Below are 8,849 nucleotides of genomic sequence, written 5' to 3'. Positions count from 1 at the left end.
TCTCCCCCGCTTTTGCTAAGTTATTGGCTGATCGCCATAATGGTGGATGGGAGGCTGCAGCCCGCTGTGTGAGCAGCCTGTATGGTGAGGCACAGAGCAACAGGCTCGTTTCAACACCTTATAGACTAAGGTTGAGGCTGTTGGCGAGGCTGGTTTATTCGAGCTGCCTGCTAACCACACTCGTGCTGTCAACTGCAAGGTTCCTGACCATGCTGTGTTGAACTTAGAGGTTCCCCTCTGTGCTGACATTGCTACAGCTATTGGGGTGGGGTCCTTGGCTAGTGAACAATAAAGGTTATGTCAGCTGTCACCTTCCTATTCTAGTGGTTCCTCTGGGTTTCCCTCACCCAGATCCGTAGTAACTAGGTAGCTTTTGTTGCTGTCTTTGGGGTGTATAGCCGCCAAAGATTATATTTTCTTGTGTATTTTTAAAATACTTTATCTTTTGTTGCTGGCCCTGTCCAGCGTGACTTGAATTTATGTCTCCCTGACTTAATTTGCTTAGTGTTTCCTCGTCTTGGTAGACGAGGGCTCAGTTTTCCATATACTATAACTGACTTGCTGGATGTTTACTCTGTCCTATTGGGTAGGGGTTCTGCTTTGTGTTGTATGTACTTAATGGTTTTTTGCTATTTCTTCAACTTATTGTTTTGTGGTTTGCGTGCGCGTTTGAACCTGCTGCTGAGCCAAGGTGTAGTAGTGCCTAGACCTTAGCAAAACAGCCTCTTCGTTGCGCTCGGCAAAGCCTCGTAGGTTAGGCCTCCTTGTTTCCTTAATTTGGCTGCTGAGGGCTTTCTTACTTTCTTGCTCTCTTATATATTTAGCTGGAGTTTCGATAAGCTTTGCTCTCTCTGCCCTATTTGTACTGCGTGTTTATGATCCATGTATTGTGCTTGATTCTTGTAGAAACTTGCTAACAAATTGGCTAATTTATCCTATTGTTGACTGTTTGGCACCATTTGTTCAATCTGCTTTGTTGAAACTTACTTGCGTCCACCAGCTTTCGACTGTTTGTTTGTGTCATTCAGCTTGTTTATGATGTGACTTTTTGTTTAGTGTCATTCAGCTTATTTATGCTGTGACTTCTTGTTTTGTGTCATTGATAACTTGTTATTTGATACGATTTTAGAGTGATTTCGAACCTTGTTTACTTGGTATATTGGCATTTTGGTTCACTTTTACTCTATTTTTTTGCTTCACGGGTTGTTAGTGTTTTTGTTGAGTTTTTAGGTTAAAAGACGACCATTTGAGGCATTTGGATGATAAATCGAGGTTAGAAGCCGAAACAATGGAGCAAAACCAAAGAAAAGTGAAGATAAAGGCCTTAGAGAGTCTGCACGAACGTGCAAAGTATGGCACGTCCGTGCACAAGTGTTCCAGCATAACCAGAAGCTACTGCCTACTACTTTCAAGGCCTGCACGTCCGTGCAGAGCTCAGCACGTCCGTGCAGGATATTCAGCACGTCCGTGCAGTTTGCTCAGCCCAAATCAGTTTCAAAATTGATTCTACTGAACAAGGCCTGCACGTCCGTGCCATATTTGGCAAGTCCGTGCAGGATGCCCTGGCCAAAACAGCACCTTCTGCTTCCCAGGTGCACGTCTGTGCCAACCTCAGCACGTCCGTGCAGGTATAGCTGCACGTCCGTGCCAACCTCAGCACGTCCGTGCTGACCTGTAGCCGTGCCCGACTCTTGTTTTCTCCGTCCTTTTTATTTGGGGGTCTTTATAAATAACCCCTTGAGCTCATTTGTACGACATCCAAGTTTTTAGTGCTTCCTCTTAGTTTGCAATTGTAGAAACACAAATATTTTCAAATCATTAGTTAGATTATAATTATTAGCTTGGAAATTTCATTCTCAATCATTGTAGAACACAAGTTCCACCATTGATATTCAAGTTGAAGCTTCTAGTAACATTTACTCACTCTTCTCTTCCATTTTAATTGCTTTGATTGTTAATTATCTTGCTTAATTCTTGTATGCTTAGATTGTTATTGAGCTTAATCTTTAGTTAATTCTTGTTCATGAGTTACTTGAAATCCTTAATTTCTTTAATCTCCATGGATTGTGAGTAGTCTAATTTTCTAGGGTTTGGGTAAAACCCTTAATGTAGTCACTAATTACTTGTTGCATGTGTTAATTTGGTAATTGTTGGGTGTTAATTAGTTGAGCTTAAGTGGTTTAATTGCTTAGTTCTTGTATATGGCCATTGCTAGAACTATTATCTAAGCTTTCTCAACGAAGTATCGAGAGATGAACTTGAGTTAGCTCCCTTATGCTTAATTGACTTGAAATGCCATGAGAATAGGAATTTCTAGTCAAGGGAATGTTTTTGTCATCGTGATTATGCTTTAATACTTGTTTTATGCTTTGTAACCACGAGAGTAGGTTGTATTCATGATTCGAGTAATCCCTCTAGCTTGAGAGAGTAGTTGGGTGCTTTAGATGACTTCCCCTATATTATCCCCTCAAATTACAATTGTTTGCTACTTGCTAATTGTGATTTGGGACGAAGTTGAGTGGTATTTCCCAGGCCCTAGAACTCTCCAAATATTGTTAATCTCCCCCTAGCTTTAGTTGACTTGAACTAGTACTTGTTACATAAAACCAAACCAATTTCGACTTCATTTAGCTTATTTATGCGGTAGTATTTCGATGGTTGATTCAACGCCTCTCTTGGGTTCGACCCTTTCTTACCCTTGCTATTATCTAGTGAGACCAAGATAGGACTTTATCTTTGGTAGGCTCGAAGACGACCTATCAAATTTTGGCGCCGTTGTCGGGGAGGCAAAGTTACATTGAATGTATTATTGTTGAATGAGTCTAAGTGTGTGTATTTGTATCATAATTTTTCTTATTTATTTTTGTATATTTGGGTTTTCAACTTGTGATAGTCATTGCTAACGTTTTTATTAGCTTTGTCTGACCTTGCATGACACGGAAGAGTAAGCAATCATCGCTTATTCCCGTTGATCCAGAGTTAAATAGGACTGTGAGAAACGTGAGGAGGCTTTTACAAGACACACCCGAATTCTCTATAGTATATTCGGATTCCAATCCGGAGGAAATCTTTGCAACCAATGAAGAAGATAACATGGGTGATAACAATCCTCCTCCACCATTGTTACGAGATTATGACCACCCCAATGCCTTCACACATCGGAGTGGCATACGTCTCCCTACTACGAATGCAAATAATTTTGAGCTTTCACCTCAACTCATCCGTATGATACAAAGTGATCAATTTGGTGGGAGTTCTCATGAGTGTCCTTTTTCTCATTTGGACAACTTCCTCGAATTGTGCACAACCATCAAGCAAAACAACATTACGGAAGAGTTCATCCGTATGCACATGTTTCAATTCTCCCTCCGTGACAAAGCAAAGCATTGGTTGAGAACGGTAGAAGAGGGATCATTGACCACATGGGATGAAGTCACTAGAGCTTTCCTTGGAAAGTATTGTCCACCCTAAAAGACCACCGAACTAAGAAGGAAAATCACCAATTTCAACCAAGAGATTGATGAAACCTTAAGATAAGCTTGGGAGCGTTTCAAGGACTACACTAGAAAATGCCCACACCATGGTTTCACATCATGGATCATTGTTCAAAGCTTTTATGATGGTGTTACTCCTACTTCAAGGGCCAACCTTGATAACGGGGCCGGTGGTAGCCTTTAAAAGCTATCGGTGGATGATGCATACAAGATGATTGAAAAAGTGGCAAAGCACTATGCATACGGAGGGGATAGACGGCAACCTCAAGCAAAGAAGGGCGGAATCCACGACCTTAATTAGTGCAATCGACCTTATTGCATCAAAGTTTGACATGCTAGCTCACAAGCTAGATCAAGCCACCCTTACATCTTCAAGCTCTTCTTCACAACAAGTCATGTCTTGTGAAACTTGTGGAGGAAATGATCACTTGTCCTCCTATTGCAACTCAACTAACCAAGAGCAAGCTGCGGCTATTGGGCAAAGAAACGATCAATACTCTCAACCCTACAATCAAGGTTGGAAACCCCAACAAAACACGAGTTGGAAACAACAAAACCAAGGCCCCCCTCAAAACCAATACAACCAATCTCATCCACAAAACCAACAAGATCCTTACCGTCACCCTAACCAAAGGGACCAAAACCAACAAAGGCAACAATATAACCAACCCGCTCCTCCACCTCCTCAAAAATCTAGCCTTGAAGCCGCACTTGAGACCTTCATTACACAACAAGGAAGAAGCAATGCGGATATGCAAGTGAACATCCAACAACTTCAAGCATATAACAAGATAATTGAGAATCAATTGGCTCAAAGTGCGCAACAAGTTGGAAGTTCATCCTCCAATCCTAGTGGTCACTTCCCAAGCTCAACGGTTGTGAACCCAAAGGAGCAAGCTAAGGCCATTACTTTGAGATCGAGGAGAGGTTATGAAGGGCTGGTTATGAGTGAAGAGGAGCCACAAAAGAGAGATGAGGGAGTTGTGGTGAGAAATGAGAGTGAGTTTGAAAATGAGATAGTTGATGCTGAGAGAAAGGAGCCACAAAGTAAGAATGAGGGAGATAAAGAAAAGGTATAAAAGCCCCCCATGAAAGTATACAAGCCTCCTTTTCCATTCCCTCATAGGATTGTTGAAAAGAAATGGAATGAAAAGTTTTCAAACTTTCTTGAAGTCATGAGAGGACTTCAAGTGAATATCCCCTTTCTCCATGCTATGTCACAAATGCCTACATATGCAAAATTTTTGAAAGATCTTTTATCCAACAAAAGTAGGCTTGAAGAGAGTGCAACCATCTCCCTTCCTAAGGAGGTGAGTGCAATCATTCAAAATAAGCTTCCTCAAAATCTTAGTGACCCCGGTAGCTATGCAATACTGGTGAAGATTGGAGACTTGGAGGCTATGGGTGCTTTATGTGATCTTGGGGCAAGTGTGAGCTTGATGCCCTATTTTATTGCTAAGAGTTTGAAAGTTGGAGACTTGAAGCCAACAATAATGTCCTTACAATTGGCCAACCGCACGGTTAGGCTACCTTTGGGAATTCTTGAAGATGTGCCGGTTCAAGTTGGAAGAGTATTTGTGGCATGTAATTTTTTGGTAATGGAAATGGAAGAAGATACTACGGTGCCCCTAATCTTGGGAAGACCGTTTTTGAACACCGCGGGTGTTGTGATTGATATGAAGCAAGGAAGATTGACCTTGAATGTGGGAGATGAGAAAATATCATTTTCATTCCCACAAACATTGAAAAAGCCATTGTATGATGAAGTTCATAGAATTGATAAATTGGAAAGGGACTTAGAGAAGTTCCAAGAGAATTTGTTTGAAGGAGATCCTTTACAAGCTATCCTAACGGGAGGCTTAGTTGAGGAAGGTGAGGAAGCAAGGGGGTATGATCTCTTGCTCAACCAACCTTTAGTCCACAATGAAAAGAAAGTGGAAGTTCTTAATGTGGAGGTAAAAGAGGAGAGGACTACGCCTCCTCACAAGGTTGAACTTAAACCCCTTCCTCCTTTACTTAAATATGCTTTTCTTAATGATAGTGAGAGTTATCCCGTTATTGTCAATGCTAAGCTTGATGATACCTCTCTTCGGAAACTCCTAGTTGTTTTAAGGGAGTATAGAGGTGTCATTTGGTATAAAATTGATGATGATCATGCTTCCTCGATTGAGCACCAAAGAAGGCTCAATCCAAACATGAAGGAAGTTGTGAAAAAAGAAGTTTTAAAACTTCTTGAAGTGGGCATAATCTACCCTATCTCCGATAGTAAGTGGGATAGCCCGGTTCAAGTTGTGCCTAAAAAAGGAGGCATGACCATCATCAAGAATGATAAGAGTGAGACCATTTCTACGAGGTCGGTCACCGGGTGGAGGATGTGTATTGATTATCAAAAATTGAATAAGTCCACCCGGAAAGACCACTTCCCACTCCCCTTCATCAATCAAATATTGGAAAGACTAGCATCACACAGTCACTATTGTTTCTTGGATGGATACTCGGGATTCTTCCAAATCCTAATCCAACCAGAGGATCAAGAGAAGACTACATTCACATGCCCTTTTGGCACCTTTTGCTTATCGAAGGATGCCATTTGGACTTTGTAATGCACCTTCCACATTTCAAAGGTGTATGATGTCTATTTTTTCCGACATGCTTGAATCATCAATTGAAGTATTCATGGATGACTTTTCTGTTTTTGGTTCATCTTTTGACATTTGCCTTTCGAATTTGATTAAAGTATTGAAAAGATGTCAAGAGGTGAACTTGGTCTTGAATTGGGAAAAATGTCATTTCATGGTAGAAGAAGGAATTGTTCTTGGTCATGTAATTTCTAGTAGGGGAATTGAAGTAGATCGTACCAAAATTGAGGTCATTAAGAGCCTCCCACCCCCTATAAATGTGAAGGGGATAAGGAGCTTTCTTGGACACACGGGTTTTTACCGCCGGTTCATAAAGGATTTTTCAAAAATCGCAAAGCCGCTCACTTATTTGTTGGTAAAGGATGCCCCTTTTGTGTTTACTAATGATTGTTTGCTAGCATTTGATAGGTTGAAGGATGCATTTGATAGGTTGAAGGATGCATTGATTTCGGCTCCTATCATCCAACCTCCTAATTGGGAGCTTCCTTTTGAGCTTATGTGCAATGCTTCGGATTTTACCATTGGGTCCGTTCTTGGACAAAGGAAGGATAAGAAGCTCCATGCTATCTACTACACTATCAAAACTTTGGATGATGCACAAAGGAATTACACAACCACGGAAAAGGAGTTTCTAGCCATTGTTCATGCAATTGAGAAGTTTAGGTCATACTTGTTGGGATTTAAAGTCATAGTCTTCACCGACCATTCGGCCTTGAAGTACCTCTTGTCCAAGAAGGAACCAAATCCAAGATTGATACGGTGGGTCTTGCTCTTACAAGACTATGACATTGAGATTAGGGACAAGAAGGGTGCCGAAAATGTGGTGGTCGATCATCTTTCACGGTTGCCTATCCTTGTAGGTGATTTTGATAACTTGCCAATCGACGATTCATTCCCGGATGATCAACTATTTGCTATTCTCCAAGCACCGGCACCACGGTTTGCGGACATTGCAAACTACTTGTCTTGCTCTATTCTTCCTCCCGACCCCTCCTATCAACAAAAAAGGAAGTTTCTTCATGATGTTCGCCAATACTTTTGGGACAACCCCTTGCTTTTCAAACAAGGTGTTGATGGCCTTTTTAGAAGGTGTGTCCCAGATAATGAAATTGAAGATGTTATCACAATGTGTCACTCCTCACCTTGTGGAGGACATATGAGTGCCAACAAGATCTTGGCGAAAATATTGCAATGCGGTTTCTTTTGGCCAACAATGTTCAAAGATGTGTGGGGTGTGGTGAAAGCTTGTGACCGGTGTCAAAGAACCGGTAATATTTCAAAAAGAAATGAAATTCCTTTGAACAATATCCTTGAACTTGAATTTTTTTATGTATGGGGCATCGATTTCATGGGGCCTTTCCCGAGCTCTTTTGGGAACAAGTTCATTCTAGTGGCCGTCGATTACGTATCAAAGTGGGTGGAAGCGGTTGCATCTCCTACTAATGATGCTAAGGTTGTGGTCAAGCTCTTCAAAAGAGTAATTTTCCCAAGGTTTGGAGTGCCCCGGGTTGTTATTAGTGATGGGGGTTCAAACTTTTCAAAGCGATCCTTTCAAGCTCTCCTTGAGAAATATGGTGTGAGGCACAAGGTGTCATTAGCTTACCACCCCCAAACAAGTGGTCAAGCTGAAATTTCAAACCCGGAGGTAAAAATGATTCTTGAGAAAACGGTGGATAGGTCTAGAAAAGATTGGTCTACAAAGCTTGATGATGCTCTATGGGCCTAACGCACCGCGTTCAAAACTCCTATTGGCACCACACCATAAAAGCTTGTTTATGGGAAGTCATGCCACTTGCCGGTAGAACTTGAGCATCGGGCTCATTGGGCTATCAAAACATTGAATTTTGACCTTCAAAGCGCCGGTGAGAAGAGGATGCTTAACCTCCACGCCTTGGAAGAATTAAGAATGGATACATATGAGAGTGCAAGGATCTACAAAGAAAAGACCAAGGCTTGGCATGACAAGCATATTAGAAAAAGGGAGTTTAAGGAAGGTGACAAGGTCCTACTATTCAATTCCCGGTTGAAGTTGTTTCCGGGTAAGCTTAAGTCAAGATGGAGTGGACCTTTCACCGTTAAGAAGGTGTTTCCATATGGAGCGATAGAAATCTCAAATGACAATGGTGAACCGTGCAAAGTGAATGGCCAAAGGCTTAAGGCATACTTTGACGGTTTTGTGCATGAGGAAGCCAAGGTGTTCACCTTGATGAGTTTGATGTTCCCTACTCTCATTGATCCCGCAATGTCGTCAAGCTAGTGACGTTAAAAGAGCGCTTCCAGGAGGCAACCCGAGTTTCTCAACTCTTTCTCTTTCATAAACTATTATTTAATTTCCATCACTCTTACTATTACTAACTTTTCTCTCAATGTCTTTTGTAGGTGTTGATGAAAAGAAAAGTAAGAAAAGGTTTGTGGAAGTGAAGTAGTAGATAATTGTAATAATAATAATAATGGTAATGATAATAATTTTATTGTTATTATACCTTACTATTATTATTATTGTTCTCTAGTAAAAAATAAAAAATAAAAAAATGAAAAAGGTAACGTGCAGCAACAGGTCTCCACGGACGTGCAGAGCATTGCACGTCCGTGCAGAGGCAGTCAAAAGCAATCAGAAATTTTGAAATAAATTTCTCCAGATTGGCACGGACGTGCCAAATTAAGTACGTCCGTGCAAGGTGGCTCAGCACGTCCGTGCCAAATGTTGCACGTCCGT

The 8,849-nt window shown here is 41.3% G+C and overlaps 1 non-coding gene and 1 pseudogene across 1 annotated transcript; one reads left to right on the top strand and one right to left on the bottom strand.

Moving 5' to 3' along the window:
• Positions 1-3,480: 3,480 nt before the first annotated feature.
• Positions 3,481-3,587, bottom strand: LOC145560881 (small nucleolar RNA R71). The gene has a single exon (XR_014093477.1). It is a non-coding gene; the product is annotated as a small nucleolar RNA R71 (small nucleolar RNA).
• A 995-nt stretch (positions 3,588-4,582) lies between these two features.
• Positions 4,583-8,390, top strand: LOC145557657 (uncharacterized; annotated as a pseudogene).
• The last annotated feature ends 459 nt before the right edge of the window (positions 8,391-8,849 follow it).

Source organism: Chenopodium album, chromosome 9, assembly GCF_948465745.1.
Source record: "Chenopodium album chromosome 9, dcCheAlbu1.1, whole genome shotgun sequence".
NCBI lineage: Eukaryota > Viridiplantae > Streptophyta > Magnoliopsida > Caryophyllales > Amaranthaceae > Chenopodium > Chenopodium album.
This window is presented reverse-complemented; position numbering and strand designations above follow the sequence as displayed.